General features: G+C 44.6%; 1 protein-coding gene across 1 annotated transcript in view; it reads right to left on the reverse strand.

The window, feature by feature from the left end:
• The window catches only part of ACSL3 (acyl-CoA synthetase long chain family member 3), an 82,085-nt gene that overhangs the window by 35,968 nt on the left and 27,900 nt on the right, over positions 1–18,217 (reverse strand). The gene's annotated exons all lie outside the window — the stretch shown is intronic.

The following is an 18,217-nucleotide window of genomic DNA, read 5'->3' on the forward strand; positions in this document are numbered from 1 at the left end:
GAAGTAATTGGAGAAGACTGGAGGCACCAGGATAATGACAAGTGGAAAAAAACAAACCTCAACTAGAAATTTAACAAAATAGAGTGACACTAAAGTACCTCTCTAGTGTATGGGCAGCTCACAGACAAATCACAAACAATCCACAGGCGAGTCAGATTTAACAGGATCACACAGAGGAAATGGATAGTCCAGGGCTTTATCAAAGAAAATCAAGCAATGAACTAGTTGACAGAGAAGAGTAGTGGGTGAAAGCAAGAAAGGCAGAGGGGGGCCCGGAGAGATAGCACAGCAGTGTTTGCCTTGCAAGCAGCCGATCCAGGACCTAAGGTGGTTGGCTCGAATCCCGGTGTCCCATATGGTCCCCCGTGCCTGCCAGGAGCTATTTCTGAGCAGACAGCTAGGAGTAACCCCTGAGCAACGCCGGGTGTGGCCCAAAAACCAAAAAAGAAAAAAGAAAAGAAAAAGAAAGGCAGAGGGATGAAGAAGATATTAGGGCAAGGAAAAGTCCATTCAACTCTCTGTGGTCCCTGGACACTTCAGGGTATCTAGTCTGCCCAAGGCTGAGCCTTCTGAGGATCAATGCCCACAGCCACAGGGTGTTTGCCTTGCACAAGTGCAGCCCAGGACAGACCTGGGTTCGAATTCCAGCGTCCCATATGATCCCCCTGAGCCAGGAGCAATTTCTGAGTGCAGAGAAAGGAGTAACCCCTGAGCACAGTCAAGTGTGCCCCCCCCAAAACAAACAAACAAAAAGATAAGCCTCAGCCAATCCAGTCCAGTCTAGAGGACTTAGTATTCAGAAATGTTCATTCAGAAGTGTTCATGCACGCGCACGCGCGCGCGCACACACACACACACACACACACACACACACACACACACACACACACAATAAAATGCAGCCAATGTGGCCCAAACATGAGGGAAAAACAGACAACAGAAACTGTCCTTGAGGGGCTGAAACAATAGTGCAGCAGGTAGAGAGCTTTGCCTCGTTTGGTCCAGATTCAATCACCCTTGGCATTTTGCTTCCCTATATTCCACCAAGAGTGATATCTGAGCAGATACTGGAGGCCAGGAGTAGGCCCTGAGCACCATTAGGTGTGGACAAAAAAAAAAAAGGCAAGCAAACAAAACAACAACAAAATAAGAAAAAAAAATGTGCGACCCTTCCAGGAAAAAAAAAGTTGTCCTTGGATAGGCCCAAAGGCCTTGTCAGACTAATTTGCCTCAGCAATCAAGCAAAACAAAGCATCTTGTACAAATAAGCGCAAAGAACTAAAGAGAACAGTGCCCAGATATGAGGCTAGATAATGGCCTAGTATGCACTTTGCAGAGATCAGGGTTCCCATTCTGGTACCAGGTGGTCCCCCTGCGTACCACAGCCCCACTGCCATTGACTTGCACTGCAGCTCTGAAAGCTGCATGGGAAGAATGCCTATAGATCTGCCCTAAGAAGCCAGACCAAACCCTGAGCCTGCTCACTGGTTTCAGCTTTTTTCTGGCTGTATGTGTATGAATCCAGAATGTCTGGACTCTTGCCCCCAAGGATCGAGGGAGTGGCGGTTGGCTTCTGCAAAATAGCACAATGAACACAAATGGGAATCAAGGCTGTGGACACACAGGTCTGACTGCTGCGGGAGAAGAATCTCTGTACGGAATCTGAAATCTCATTAGAAATTGTACATTATTTAAATTAACAAAAACAATGCTACAGTAAATCACAGTGTCTCGAATTATGGGGGGGGCGCAAAAAGAGGGGGCAGAGATATAGCACAGCAGTAGGGCATTTGCCTTGCTGAGCCAGGATGAATGGTGGTTAGAATCCTGGTATCCCACATGGTTCCCCGAGCCTATCAGGAGCAAATTCTGAGTGCAGAGCCAGGAGTAACCCCTGAGAGCTCAAGGATGTGACCCAAAAACCAAAACCAAAAAACAAACAAACCGAGGGGAGGGTGGAGAGTGCATACATCCAACTCTACAGAATCCCAAAGATGTCACCAGTGCAGCCTGATATTCCTAGATTGAGGGGGCGAGTAAAGACTAAGGTTTTGGGGCCGGGCGGTGGCGCTAGAGGTAAGGTGCCTGCCTTGCCTGCGTTAGACTTGGATGGACAGCGGTTCGATCCCCCGGTTTCCCATATGGTCCCCCAGGCCAGGAGCGACTTCTGTGCCCATAGCCAGGAGTAACCCCTGAGCGTCACCGGGTGTGGCCCAAAAACCAAAAACAAAAAAAAAAAAAGACTAAGGTTTTGCCTCTATCTCTTCTTTTTTAAATCTAGATAAAAGATACAGAGTCACTCATAGAGAGTATTTACTTGGTCAATTGAATGTGAAAAATTAATGGAGGAAATAGAAATATACCTATTTGGAGACTGGGGGTGTGATTCAGTGACATCAGGTGTGTGAGGCCTTAGATGCATTCTCCAGCAAAAAAAAAAAAAAATAGCGTGAGCACACACATGCACAAGTGCACACAAGCATGCATACACACACATACTCACTCACACATACACTTTCAAAGGAGGAAACTAGAATCTCAGAACATTCATATTATGGTGCTGGGATTCCAACCCAAGACTTCCAAGCCAAAGTCCTGTACTTTTCTATCATTAATAATCTACTGTATTCCTCAAGTACACAATTTTTCCAAACCCTAGTTTCATAAAACCAGAAATACCTGGTTGGCCGGGTGTGTGCCTGTTAATGTAAAGATCTACAAGTCAGCTAATTCATCTGAACAGTTTGATATAACTGCCTCAAGGAAACTGGCAATAATATTTAGTAAAACTGCTAATTAACCTTCCACTATCATATGGCACATGAGAAATAGCACTGCTCACATGAACTAAAGAAGGCAGTTGCACTGAATGTGGCTGAACTAGTTCAAATCCCCAGCACCACGGTATGGTCCCACACACACAGCCACAAGGCACAGAGCCAGGGATAGTCCCTGAGCACCATCAACTGCGGTCCAAACACCCTCTTCTGCCAACACCATCACAGGAAAAATTACTGCTTCAGAAAAGAGTTTCGTAAAATACAGAAGTCAGACAATTCCAAGAAATCTTGCACTAAATAGCAATGAATCTTAAAGGCTAGGAGCAAGAAATGAAGAGGGCAAAGAAACAAGAGATTTTCTTTATACTTCAACTAGTGCTGAGGAGGGCCAGAGAGATAGTAAGTGTATCAGGAAGGGCACTTTCCTTACATGAGGCCGCCCCGGGTAGGATCCTCAACATCCCATATGGTCCCCTGAGCCCACCAAGAGTGATTCCTGAGTGCAGAGCCAGGAGTAAGCCCTGAGCATGGTCCTATGGCCCAAACCACCACCACCCCAAAAAAGGGAAAAAAAAACTGGTGCCGAGGAAAAACTCAAGCACCTAGTTAAACTAGAGGTAGGGCACTTGCTTTGTATGCAGTCAGTTAGGTCCCGATATCCCTTATGATCCCCCCTAAGCATTGCCAAAAGAAACACTGAACAGCAGGTGTGTCCCAAGAGGCAAATAAATGTTGTAGATTATATTCCAATTAAAAAATGACACTTAATGGGGCCGGAGAGATAGCATGGAGGTAAGGCGTTTGCCTTGCATCCAGAAGGTCATTGGTTCAAATCCCGGCGTCCCACAGGGTCCCCCAAGCCTGCCAGGAGCGATTTCTGAGCGTAGATCCAGGAGGAACCCCTGAGCGCTGCCGGGTGTGACCCCCCAAAAAAATGACACTTAGGGGCCAGAGAGATAGCATGGAGGCAGGGTATTTACCTTCCATGCAGAAGGATGGTGGTTCAAGTCCCGGCATCCCATATAGTCCCCCGGGGCCTGCCTGGAGTGATTTCTGAGCATAAAGCCAGGAGTAACCCCTGAGCGGTGCCAGGAGTGACCCCTCCCAAAAAATAACAAACAAACACATACAAAACAAAAAAAGACACTTAAAAAGCAAAAAATAAAAGCAGCCCAAGCCAAACCCAGAAACTGGACTCTCTGAGTCTGGACAGAGTCCTTGTCGGCCCTGGTGGCCTCAGCTGTTTGGGGCCCTGTGAAGGCTGGACCCATGTTTTCAGGGTAGTCAAGCAGGCCCAGAGTCCACAGTCTGTAGCCTGATGGAGGTGGAACTCAAGGAAATGTTTTGATCTGCCTGCATTACCTCCAGTCCACACATTGCCTCTTGACCTCTACCCTGATTTTTTTGTTTGTTTGTTTGTTTGTGTCACACCTGGCATCGCTCAGGGGTTACTCTTGGCTCCATGCTCAGAAATCGCTCCTGGCATACTCAGGGGACCATAAGGGGCGCTGGGATTCGAACCAATGACCTTCTGCATGAAAGGCAAAGGCCTTACCTCCATGCTATCTCTCTGGCCCCTCTACCCTGATTTTGATGGGAAGAAGCTGATGGCAAAATCCAGAGGCAACAAGGCCAAAAAGGAGGCTCCAAAGTACTGGACCAAGAACCTCATGTCCTGAAATGAATGACATCGACCACTCTGGGCCTTGTGTTGTCATGGGGCGCAGACCTAACACTCCAGGTCCCCAGGGGGCGCTGCCTTGTAAATGCCAGTAAGTGACTATAGGTATGGCTGAGGGAAGGACTCTTGTGGGGGCTGTTGCTGTCCCCCATGCTCCTAGGCCTCAGTTTACCTGCTCTCAACAGCAATGGGGAAACCATTCCCTGAAACACAGATGTATTGTTCACCTGGTAACCGAGCATCAGGCAAACAAGGTAAATTGTGGTATAATAGGGCCCAGAGAGAGCACAGCGGCGTTTGCCTTGCAAGCAGCTGATCTAGGACCAAAGGTGGTTGGTTCGAATCCCGGTGTCCCATATGGTCCCCCGTGCCTGCCAGGAGCTATTTCTGAGCAGACAGCCAGGAGTAACCCCTGAGCACCACTGGGTGTGACCCAAAAACCAAAAAAAAAAAAAAAAGTGTGGTATAATAATCCATTAACCTGCAGTCCCCTGCTAACAGCATACCCCTTACACCCCGTTCTTCTGGGCCACCTCCAATCTTCTTTCAGCCTGGACAAGCTCTCGAACTAAACTAGCACCAAATTCTTCAAATAAAAGGAAATAAATAAACAAACAAACAAACATAAAAGTAATCACCCAGTAGAACACTATGAGAAAATAAGAGATGAGAAGATGGAGTTCAAGTCAAATCGCTATGCCTTATATGGGAGGGGAGAAAATGATTTGTTTTCTCAGCTTTAGAAAATACCTAACACGGGGCCGGTGAGGTGGCGCTAGAGGTAAGGTGTCTGCCTTGCAAGCGCTAGCCAAGAAAGGACCGCGGTTCGATCCCCCGGCGTCCCATATGGTCCCCCCAAGCCAGGGGCAATTTCTGAGAGCTTAGCCAGGAGTAACCCCTGAGCATCAAACGGGTGTAGCCGAAAAACAAAACAAAAACAACAAAAAAAGAAAATATCTAACATAATGGCTATAATTTGGGGGGGGTCCACACCCAGTGACGCTAAGAGGTTACTCCTGGTTCAGAAATCACTCATGGCTTAGGGGACCATATGGGACATCAGGATTCGAACCACCTTCAATCCTGGATGGGCAGCGTGCAAGGCCAATGCCCTATCGCTGTGCTATTGCTCCAGCCCCCTGTGTGGCTATGATTTAAAGTTGGCAGGAACTCTGAAAAATTCTATCCAAGATCTGAAGAAATGACATATCACTAAAGCCTGGGGGCTAAGGTGGGACAGGGGAGTCAAGAGCTCAGCATGCCCAGAGGATGCTAAACATGGCTGTTCGCCCCAGCCCTTCAACTGCATGCCTCCTTCTGCTCAATCCAGTCTGTGCCTGCATATGCTCCAATCACAATCCCAACTGCAGGGGAAACAATGGAAGGAGGACAGAGAGCACAGGTGCCTTAACTGAGAAAGTGAAGGAGTTGGTTGGGAGATGGGCTGAGGAAAAGGAGTTGGAACTCAAGCTGAAGATAATGAGTTAGTTCATCTGCTGGCCTGTGAATCTCAACTGTAAAGCTGGTTCAGAGCTGGGAGACCCATAAATAAAGAGATGGAAAAGATACGAACTAGCAAAAGCAAGGAAGGAGGAAAGCTTCAAGGACAGAAAATGTGGGAGGGAAGCCAGGAGGTCTGGGACAGACCTAGTAAAGGAGCAGCCTAGTAAAGACAGCCTAGTAAAAGAGCAGCATAAGGAAGAGAGCACAGTGGTAGGGCTTTTGCCTTGCATGCAGCCGACCAGGGACAGACATGGGCTCGATTCCCGACATCCCATATGGTAACCCAGCCTGCTAGGGGCAATTTCTGAGTGCAGTCAGGAGTAATCACTGGGCCCTGCCGGGTATGGCCCAAAAACCAATCGAGCAAGCAAGCAAAAAAAAAAAGGGGGGGGGGGCAGTAAGAGTCAGGAGCTGCCCACCAAGAAAGGGAGAACCAAGAAGTGAGCAGTGTCAAGCGTAGCCTTGATTTTTCTGAACATTCCCCATAAAGTAGGCAAAGAAACAAACAATTGGTCAACTGCATCCTAAATGGTTAAACAGCTGAGGAACACTTTGAGAAAATCATTATGTTGCCATGTCTTGGGATGACTATCAATCACCTCCAGAATATAAAGGTGAAAGATGACTCCTTTCATCTTTTCCTAATGCCCGACCTAGTTAAGAAGGTCTCACCTGCTCCAGGGTTAATTAAACTCATGGCCTTGTATATTTTCCTATTTGCATAATTCTGACATTCCATTTTTCATCAATAAAAAAGCTATTGATGTGAACTATGTAAGGGAGAGAGCCAACTTTTTTCTTTCAGACACAGTGCGGATGAAATAAGCCAACTTTTTTCAATCTGCTAAAATGGGATACTTAATAGCAAGTTCACTTTCACAAAAGCACTGTTCTGTTTCCTGGATCTATTTCTTGCTGCTTTTTTGGGGGGAACCCTCCCCCCCCCCAATACAGGGCCACTTTGGCCATGTTTTCCAATTGTGACCCAAGAAACCATCATGGAAATGACTTTAGAGAAGGTTTAAACAAAGATTCCTCAAATGCCTTCGTTTCCTCTTACCTAGAAATAGCTCAAATGGTGAGACAGGGAAACGGCCAGAGAATGTGTGACATATAAATGACCCTGAGTCATAAAGAAGTCAGCTGAAGTTAGTCACCATCTTCATAAAGAAAGGAATGTTCTCGGATGCAGAAATCACCATTCTGTGAAAGTATTCCTATTCGGTGCTTGAACAGAGTTCAAATTCTGAGGGACAGGAGTGATATTATAATGGGTCGGGTACTTCCCTTATTCATGGCAACCCCAAGTTCGATCTGGGCAACCCATTTAGTCCCCTAAGGCCACCAGGAGTGATCCCTGAGCATCAGGTATGGCCCAAAACAAACAACAAAAAGATTTCAGATGCTATAAATGTTCAATATAAGTGAGAACAATGCAAGTCAAGTTTTGTGCTGATTGCGTCAAGGGGAACTGGGATGAAGGATGGAAGAATGTATTAAACTACTTTTGCCAGTTCTCATCTTCCATCTCTATATTTATGGGTCTCCCAACTCTGATCCAGCTTTACAGCTGAGATTCGCAGGCCGGCAGATGAACTAACTCATTGTCTTCAGCTTGAGTTTCACCTCTTTTTCCTTCCATTATTGCAGTATATTTGCTTAATAAAACCTGCACCTATACCCTGATGGTTTATAGCTGTTGTGAAACCGCAGAAGTGACCAAATCTGACCAGAATCTGGGTGGCACCAAGGATTTTCCATACATCCAGAGTCCTGTTCCTTCGCTACAAAATCATGTAACTATTCCACCCGACATCAATTTGCTCAATTCCTTTACCTACATAAACTATAAATCTGCATGGAAATAGCAGACCTCTATATAGTTGGCCACACTTAGGCTCTCACTTGCACTTTGCAGTGTCTCTCTCTGACCCACTTGCAGTGAACTGTCTTTGTCTGTCTGTCTCTCTAATTTTAGGTACTTGCCTTGCAGGCTATCCATCCTAACTGCATATGGTCCAGCAACAAGCACTGCTGGGAGTGGGGTGTTATTACTCCTGAACCCAGAGCCAGTAGAAGCTCCTGAGGCTTAATCCATCCCATCTCCCTCTCCTTCATCCCAAAACTGAAGATTGGCTAACCAGAGATCTGTTAGGGCCAGCTGATATTCTTAGCTAACAGACCTGTCTTTAGGCAAGTTTGTCAGGAAGCCTTTCACTGGACAGATGGCCTTTGTCCATTGGTTCCATTTAAAGAAATGCTATGTCTATCCAGGGGCAAGGTTTGTCCTGTGAAAGTCACCCTCCTCATCAAGAAAAGTCCCTCCCATCCCCTCTCCTGGTTCCCTATCCAGTTCCTCAGCTCAGAAAAGAATGTTTTATTTGGCCTTGAAAGTGATGGTAGGGCCGGGTAGGTGGCGCTGGAGGTAAGGTGTCTGCCTTGCAAGCGCTAGCCAAGGAAGGACCGCGGTTCGATCCCCCGGCGTCCCATATGGTCCACACAAGCCAGGGGCGATTTCTGAGCACATAGCCAGGAGTAACCCCTGAGCGTCAAATGGGTGTGGCCCAAAAAAAAAAAAAAAAAAAAGAAAAAGAAAAAAAGAAAGTGATGGTACTTAAATTTCCCCAAACAAGATGGACTGACAGAAGGACACTCTGGTAGTGGGTGTGCAAGAAACTTGTATCTAACAGGATAGTAAATCCCAGTGCCACTATAAAAATTGGGGGGAAAATAAAATTCAACTATCATGCATTTCAATTTGTTCTTTTTCTCCTACTCCATCTGTCTTGTTTACAAGTCTAGGGGTCTAGTGGAGAAAAAAGATGATCCAGGGCGATGACAACATTTACTTATATTTTTACAAGTCATTCTAAGATTTTTGGCCTGAGACATTTAAAAAATAATAAAACCTACCTCTTACAGGAAAAAAAATACAGAGGAGGAGCAAGCTTGGGGGAAATAGATGTGCTCTGAATGTGAGATAAAAACTCTGGGAATTCTCAGCATGCAGAAGGGCAGAAGGTAATGACAAAAGAAAAGAGAAGCAGGAGAGAAAGTGCATGGTTAACGATCAGAGGTCACCCTGGAGTACAGAATAACCCCTGAGTAGCCATAAGTATGGGCCAAGATCAAAAGAACAGACTCTGAGAATGTCAGCTGCTAGAAGACCTTAGAGGACTATGGGATAAGAGAAGTCAAAAGAGGGACTAAGGAGCCAAAATGGTGGAGCTAGAGGTAGGTAAGGTGTCTGTCTGCCTTGCAAGCTCTAGCCTAGGACGAAGTGCAGCGTCCCATATGGTCATCCCAAACCAGGAGTAATTTCTAAGCGTATAGTTAGAAGTAACCCCTGAGCGTCAAACAGGATATGCTCCCAAAATAAAGAGGGACCAAATTGATAGCATAGCAATTGGGCATTTGTCTTGCTCATGGCCAACCCAAGATGGACATGGGTTCAATTCCTGGCATCCCATATGGATGAACCTTGAAAATGTCACACAACATCAAACTGGGCAGACACCAAATGACAAATGATTCTAGATACAATACCCAAATGGTATGTTCATGGCAATACAAAAGTAGAAACAGGTGCTGGGAGACTAAGGGAAAGAGGGCAGCCTGAGTTAAAATGAATATGTAATAACGGAACAATTCTGGAGACAGATGATGGATGAAACAACAGTGTGAATGCCCTGGTGCCAAATTATTTGATTATTGAAAATAATTCACAGGCCGGCGCGGTGGTGCTAGAGGTAAGGTGTCTGCCTTGCCAGAGCTAGCCTAGGACGGACCATGGTTCGATCCCCCGGCATCCCATATGGTCTCCCAAGTGCACAGCCAGGAGTAACCCCTGAGCGTCACTGGGTGTGGCCCAAAAACCCAACCCCCCCCCAAAAAAAAAAAAAAAAGAAAGGAAGAAAATAATTCACTGGTAAATTGATCATGGTAAAGATAGCTTATTGATAGTCTCATGAGCATTAAGTGGAAATAAAAACTGATAGGACTGGAGCCGGAGAGATGGCACAGCAGTAGGGTGTTTGCCTTGCAAGAAGCCAATTCAGGACAGATGGTGGTTTGAATCCCGGCATCCCATATGGTTCCCCATACCTGCCAGGAGCGATTTCTGAGCAGAGCCAGGAGTAACCTCTGAGCGCCAAGCGCCACTGAATGTGACCAAAAAATAAATAAATAAATAAATAAATAAATAAATAAATAAATAAATAAATAAATAAATAAATAAAAATAAAAACTGATCGAACCTAAATACCCAATCCAAAGTCAACAACAATAGAATCAAGAGACCTAAACTACAACAAGCTATACCCAAAAGGAACCTGTTACACTAGCAAAACAGGAAGCTAAGAGTGAAGGTATAGGATGCAAGCTGGGAACAGTAGTGGAGGGAGATCAACACTGGTGGTAGGAATGGCCCTAATTCACTTTCACTATGTACTTTATAACTGTGAAAGACTCACTGGTCAAAATAAAAATCATAAATATACATGTGTATATACATAAGAGGCAATAGGAAAAATATCTGATCCCCTTTTTAAAAAAGATAAGTTTATTGATAAATGTGGTCATTACAGTAAGTACAAATTTAGTAGGACAAGAGAAGCCACTCAGTGATAGAGCACTTGTCTTACATACATAAGGCCCTCCTGGGTTTATTTCACAGCATTACCAAAAAAATTTAAAAAAAAATTTTTTTTTTGCTTTTTGGGCCACACCCAGTGATGCTCAGGGGTAATTACTCCTGGCTATGTGCTCAGAAATTTCTCCTGGCTGGGGGACCATATAGGATGCTGGGGGGTTGAACCACACAGTCTGTCCTAGGTGTATGCAAGGCAAATGTTCTACCGCTTGCACCACTGCCCCCCTCCCCAAATTGTTTTTCATATTAAAGAAAATGAGAAGCCAGGGATACAGCTGAAAGAGTTAGAGCTTATGCTTTGCAAGCTGGATGGACACTGAATTCATCCAAGACACCATCTAAGTATCCAAGACCCCCAAGAATGGCCCAAGCAGAGAGCCAGTGGTAGACAGGAAGGGGGAAAATGATATGGATGAGGTCACAGAACCAAGTGAAGAAGACTCTGAGCAGTGATGAGTGTGGACAAAAAGGGGAATGAACAGCAGGTAAGGCTCTGGCCTTGAATTCAGCAGACCCGGGTTCAATCCCTGGCATCCCACATGCCCCTTGAACCTGCCCGGAAAATTCCTTTGTGCAGTGCTAGGAATAACCCCTGAGCACCACTAGGTCCAACAAGGACTAGAATGACAATGTGAAGGTCCCTAGAGCTTAAAAAGAGCTACCTTAAGGACCAAGGTCTGAGAGGGAGAGACAGAGTCCAGCGAAGCCCCACCATCAGCAAACCAAAAATTTCATTGTGTTCCCACACTTGGATCTTCCCAGAAAAACTTGAGTCCCAGCCCTTGCTCCCAGTATCCCCAAGCATTGTCAGGTATGATCCTGAAGCACTGAACCAGGAGTAATGCTAGGCATCACCAGATGTGGTCTACACCCACTTTAACCGTTCAGATTGTCTTTTGTCGATCTCACTATTGTCTGTGACTCAATCTATCCTTTGCTGAGCAGTATCTGAGCTCCTTCCTATCTGCAGGGCCAAAAGCTGCATGGTTCATGAATTAGTAGGTCAGTCCTCCTGGGTCAGTGAACTGCCTGTATAAAGTTCTCATTTTAACAGGGAGAAGCAGAATACAGTGGCCAGAGAGGGGTAGGGTAAGATAGAGGTAGGCCAGTGGGTAGGGCACTTGCCTTGTATTGGCCATTCTGGATTCAATCCCTGGCATCCCAAAGAAGTCCTTAGCACACCAGAAAGCAGAGCCAGGAGTAACCCCTAAACACTAGTTGGGTGATACAAAAACACCCCACCCCCAATCAACACATCTGCATACACAAAAGAAACACAAAACAACTTAGAGAAGAACTGAATATATGGGACCGGAGAGATAGCACAGCGGTGTTTGCCTTGCAAGCAGCCGATCCAGGACCTAAGGTGGTTGGCTCAAATCCCGGTGTCCCATATGGTCCCCCGTGCCTGCCAGGAGCTATTTCTGAGCAGACAGCCAGGAATAACCCGAGCACCGCTGGGTGTGGCCCAAAAACCAAAAACCAAAAAAAAAAAAAAAAGAGAGAGAGAGAGAGAGAAAGAGAGAACTGAATATATTCAAAGTAGGATAAGCCCCATAAAAATAAGAAAGTTCAGTGTTTGTCTCATACTCATTTTAGTCCTAGTGCTTGAGTACATTTACATGGCACCCTATTCTCATCTCCCATCTGCAAGGGTTGACCACTAATTAGATGTCCCTCCTCTCTTGTATGTCTGGAATTTTGGGGTCTCCCTAGACAAAGAATCATAAAACAAAGAAAGTCACAGGTGAAGCATGACAAGTTAGTTAGCCTATACATAAACATTTCCTGGAGTAAAGCCCATGGCTTAGTAAGCACCCGTGCTCAACACTGGCTGATTCTGCTCGGCTTTCAGGAACTAATCTTCAGACCAGATTTCACCACAGCACGTGCTAGATACACAAAACTTAAAGTGAGTATAAAAAGGAATATAGAAAATATGAAGGACTTGAAGAAACTATAAAAAGCATTACAAATACCAGCAGTTAACTGAGCTGGTCTCAGTACAAAGTTCTGTTTCATGCAGTTTCAAAACAGAAGTATGTAATTTATATGATCTACTAATGATCACATGATTTTCAACACTAGCTTGGGTGCACATAAAAACCTTCAATTGGCCTGCTTCTTTTAGCACTGTTGCAATAAGCTTTGGATTCGACACTGGTTTGTTGTTTAAAATATAAAATATTGAGGGGCCGGAGAGATAGCATGGAGGTAAGGCATTTGCCTTGCATGCAGAAGGACAGTGGTTCAAATCTGAGCATCCCATATGGTCCCCCAAGCCTGCCAGGAGTGATTTCTGAGCCTAGAACCAGGAGTAACCCTTGAGTGCTGCCAGATGTGATCCAAAAACAAACAAAAAAATTAAAATAAAATATTGAGTCCTAGGGTGGTGGGAGGTGGTGAGGCCTCTCTTGGCTCGGCCCAACTCCTGCAGTCCTTATGGTCAGCAGGTCTGTAGGTTGCATGGTAACCCCGGAGAAATGATCTCACAGGCAGTCAGATTCAGGAGATACCCAGCTTTATTTCACAGCCCTAGACGCCATGTGCATTTTCCTCACAGGGCCTCTATGCTAAGCCTTTTTCCTGCTTCCCTCCATGATCCCTTGCTTCTTTGTTGGTTCACCCATCAGTCAAGTTCCTGAACATCGAGATTAACTTCACCACAAAACTGTGTGGTGCTAACAAACAAACATCATACAAAGCTCACTTTATTTTAGCTGAGTGTTTTCACCTTCTGCTTTTCATAAACTACCAATTCATGTATGTTTTTAACCCTATTAAAATATTTTTATAAAACTATGTATACCAATGCTTTTCTATTGCTCTACTCATTTATTACACGCATTGAGTTCTGAAAATTCTGTACTCAGTACTTTTTTTGTTTTAGGGTCCTACTTGCTGATGCTCAGGGTTCAAGAATCATTCCTGGTGAGGTTTGGGAAATCATATGGGGTGTGGGGTCAAACTCAGGTCAGCCATGTACAAGGCAAGTGCCCTACTCAGAAGTCAATACTTATTGAGGCTGACTTAGATTATGAGTCAAGCAATCTGGGCCTCAACTCAACTACTGTTAATCCTAGGAAAATTACCTCCCTACCCTGTTTCCCAACCTGTAAACAGTGAAAATAACACATGCATTATAAGATGATTATGAGAGTTCAAGAGTTAATTCATGCAAAGAGTGTTAAGCTTGTGCTGCCTTATAATAAACAGTGAAATCTGGGCAGTCGTTGTTACTAATTTATATTGGAAACAAGATTATTTGGGGAGCAGGGTTAGGGGACAATTTGTGCCATAACATATGGCCCAACTTGGAGGACCATGTGGTGCCAGGGATCAAAGTAGGTAGGGCTGGCCACATGCAAAGGCATGGCAAGCTCCTAACCTCTGAAAGCTCTCTTGAAAGCCAACATGAAGATTCTGAAGATTAAGAAAGGTTAAAATCATTGATCCATCCATAAAGTCCCTTAACCAAATAACAATAACCAAAAAGAAAAAATTTTGACACATTGGCAGTATTACAATTAGCATCCCTAGTTAATTTGTTTTAGTCATTTCCATCCATGAGTCCATTAGGTAACTTAATATGGCTTGTTCTTCAGACTCCTGTTCTCCCTTGAACAGAAATCTCACTTGCTGGCCTCTATGTCTCTCTGCTTGCTCTTTTCTCCACTCTGAAGAAGCCTATATTCTCTCACTCTTGAATCCATTTCCCCTTTTACACTTCCCTCACACCTTTCTAGACACATTTTCATTCAATATAAACTACAATGCTTCACTTAAAAAAAAAAAGTATTAATTGGGGCCAGAGTGGTGGTGCAAGCGGTAAGGCATCTATCTGCCTAGCCCTCGCTAGCCTAGGATGGGAACCAAGGTTTGATCCTACAGTGTCCCTATGGTCCCCCAAGCCAGGAGCGATTTCTGAGTGCATAGCCAGAAGTAACCCCTGACCCAAAAACAAACAAACAAAATTATTAATGAGTCAGAGTGATGGTGGACAGTGGACAGGACAACTGTCTCGCATGAAGCCCAGGTTCAATCCCCATCATACCATGTGGCTCCAGGTGTGACCCCAAAAGATAAATAATATCTCATGTTTGGGAAGAGGATGCTCAAGGGAGTGATCAAAATCTACCTATTCTATAAAATACTGAATTATGAACTAGTAAAATCAGACACAAAATTGCCAGTGCATGCTGTCTTATCAATAATTGAATAAAAAAGCAATGTGAGCACAGAATTCAGCAGATAAGGTACTTGTCTCACACATGATAAACCCTCCTTTGATTCCAGGCACCACATATGGTAATGTGTCACCAGGTGCATCCCGGAGCAGAGCCTGGAGTAACACCTAACCTTGCCCCCCAAAAGAGTAATGAACTTAAAGTTCATCTGTGAGATTAAAACACAGTAACGGGATGGAGAAGTAGCACAGCAATAGGGCATTTGCCTTGGATGCAGCTGTTTCAAACAGATGGTGGTTCGAATCCAGGCATCCCATATGGATCCCCATGCCTGACAGGAGCAACTTCTGAGCACAAAGCCAGGTGTAACCCCCTAAGCTGCTGAACATGGCCCCCTAAAAGGGAAAAAAAAACACACACACACAATAATTGCCATCAAGAAAGGTCATGGGGCAGGGGAGATAGCACAGCGGCGTTTGCCTTGCAAGCAACCGATCCAGGACCTAATGGTGGTTGATTCGAATCCCGGTGTCCCATATGGTCCCCCGTGCCTGCCAGGAGCTATTTCTGAGCAGACAGCCAGGAGTAACCCCTGAGCGTCACCGGGTGTGGCCCAAAAACCAAAAAAAAGAAAAAAAAAACTTCACTTGGGTCCATAACAATAGTAAGGTGCTTGTCTTGTACACAGGGAGCCCAGGTTCAAATCCTGGCATCTCATATGGTTGGTCCCCTGAGCCCTGCAAGGAGTGATTCCTGAGTGCAGAGCCAAGATAATAACCCCTAGCACTACAGAGCATGAGCCAAACACACACTCAAAAAAAAAAAAAAAAAAAAAAAAGGCTGGGGCCAGAGAGATAGCACAGCGGTAAGGCTTTTTGCCTTAGACACAGAATAATGGTGGTTCGAATCCTGGCATCCCATATGGTCCCCCGAGCGTGCCAGGAGCGATTTCTGAGCATAGAGCCAGGAGTAACCCCTGAGTGCTGCTGGGTGTGACCCAAAAAATAAAAAACAAAAACAAAAAGCTTCACTCTAACACAGATAAAATATACATTTGAACTGGCTTTGGGTTTATTCCATTTCTTTTTGGTTTTTAGGCCATTAACTGGTGGTGCATGGCAAACCGTAGAGGTACCAGATACCAAATCCTGCCTTCTTCCAGCGTGTTCCATGGACTTCTGAGCTGTCTCTCCAGCCACGAGAATTTTTTTTTGGTTTTGGTTTTTGGGTCACACCCGGCTGTGCTCAGTAGTTACTCCTGGCTCTACACTCAGAAATCGCTCCTGGCAGGCTCGGGGGACCACAGGGGATGCCGGGATTCGAACAACCGTCCTTCTGCATGCAAGGCAAATGCCCTCCCTCCATGCTATGTCTCCAGCCCCTAGAATCATTTCTTATGGTAGATGGCATCTGAAGAAGGTGAGGTAGTTTCCAAAGGCGAAGAGGTACATTTCTAGGCTTTAGGATTTTAGATATTGGGGTGTTCATAAATAGTTCATCAAAGTCCCCCTGACCTTAACAATGATTAGCCTAGAGAAAATGGCAACACATTTTGTGGACAATAATCAATCTGGGACAAATTAAGAGACAAAGCCAGCCACCTCACTTTGCCAAAGCATTTCTTTTCCATTCACAGTCTTTCTCCACCTAAAGGGACTAAAAAGCCCCCAAAATCATGTCTCCATCTACCCCCCAATCTGGCAGACAATCCAATGCAGGGGTCTCAAACTCGCGGTCCGTTTGCGGCCCTCCATACAACATTTTGTGGCCCTGCCCTAGAGGAATCTTTTTTTGTTTTGTTTTGTTTTAGTTGTTTGGGTCACACACCCCAATGTTCAAGGCTTACTACTGACTCTGCACTCAAGGATCACCCCAACTTTGTCTCCTGCGGCCCCCAGGTAAACTGAGTTTGAGACCCCTGTTTAATGGTAAGACAAGACTAACTGCAGCTGTTTATGTAAATGCTGTGCTGCTTAATATGCAGTAGTAGTATTAGAATTTTACTATAAATCCAAAGACTGTTGATTTGGTCTTGGCTAGAAATTTGAACTTTGCTGTTGCTATAATCTACAAGTCACTTAAGAAACATGTGTAGGGCCCGGAATGGGGGCGCAGCGGTAGGGCATTTGCCTTGCATGCGGCTGACCCAGAATGGACCTCGATTCGATCCCAGGTGTCTCATATGGTTCAAGTCAGGAGCAAGATTTCTGAGCATATAGCCAGCAGTAACCCCTGAGCATCACTGGGTGTGGCCAAAAAAATAAAAAAATAAATAAACAAAAAACTGTTTCTCCTTCATAGTCCATTAAGTTTCCCTTTTACTTATATGTCTAAGCTATTTAAAGTATATGTGCTTATGTCTATTATACATGCTTGTATAACTTCTTCATAAAATCAATAGAAAGCAAAGATTCATTTTTTGGGGGGGGCCACACCCGGTAACACTCACGGGTTACTCCTGGCTATGTGCTCAGAAGTTGCTCCTGGCTTGGGGGACCATATGGGACACCAGGGGATCGAACCGCGGTCCGTCCAAGGCTAGCGCAGGCAAGGCAGGCACCTTACCTTTAGCGCCACCGCCCGGCCCCAAAGATTCATTTTTTAAAAAATCAACTGATATGGGCAAGGGAAAAATCAATAGAAAGCAATCGGAACTCTGAATAATCTAAAAGAAAACTGTCAACAAACGCAACCCTAGTAGATAAAATGCGTATTGTTTTCATTTCCTTGCTTTTATCACTTTATTTCATTCCGTGTTATTTGCACTTATCACAATATTGCTTTTTTATGCACTTTGCCAGCACGAACTAGTCATAGAATGCTAAAAACCTTCCGGTCACTTGATCCTGGTATTATTGTTCCCAAATCTCACCAACTCTAAATCAGGTAAAAAGCACAATAAGAAAAAATATGGTATCTTGTGGCAACAATGCAAAGCATGCAAAAATTTCCATGGCTAACTAAAAAGTCCACTGCTCTTTCCTACAATTTCAGAAAAATGTTCTGAAATTTAAAATAGCACTAAACTGTAAAACGATCAGCACAAGTTGAAATAAGAATACTAGTGTAATCAGTACTAAACTTGGTGAAATAGATCATTCAGTTCAAATTCTGCACACTTACTGAAATCCAAAGTGGAAAAAAGGGAGAAAATATTTCAGAATACCATGGCTATATATTCCAATCAGTTTGTAAAGAATTAAAATCAGTGTGCAAACTAACTTCAAAATTTTCAAGAGGAGCTGGAGCAGTAAAAATACAACAGGTAGGACATTTGCCTTGTAAGCAGAAAGCCCAAATTCAATCACCAGTATCCCATATGGTCCTTCAAGCCTGCCAGGAGTGATCCCTGAAAACCATTGGCTGTGGCCAAAAAACAAAAACCTTTCAAAATTTATAATCATAAGTTTTTCAA

Source organism: Suncus etruscus, chromosome 2, assembly GCF_024139225.1.
Source record: "Suncus etruscus isolate mSunEtr1 chromosome 2, mSunEtr1.pri.cur, whole genome shotgun sequence".
NCBI classification, from domain to species: Eukaryota; Metazoa; Chordata; class Mammalia; order Eulipotyphla; family Soricidae; genus Suncus; species Suncus etruscus.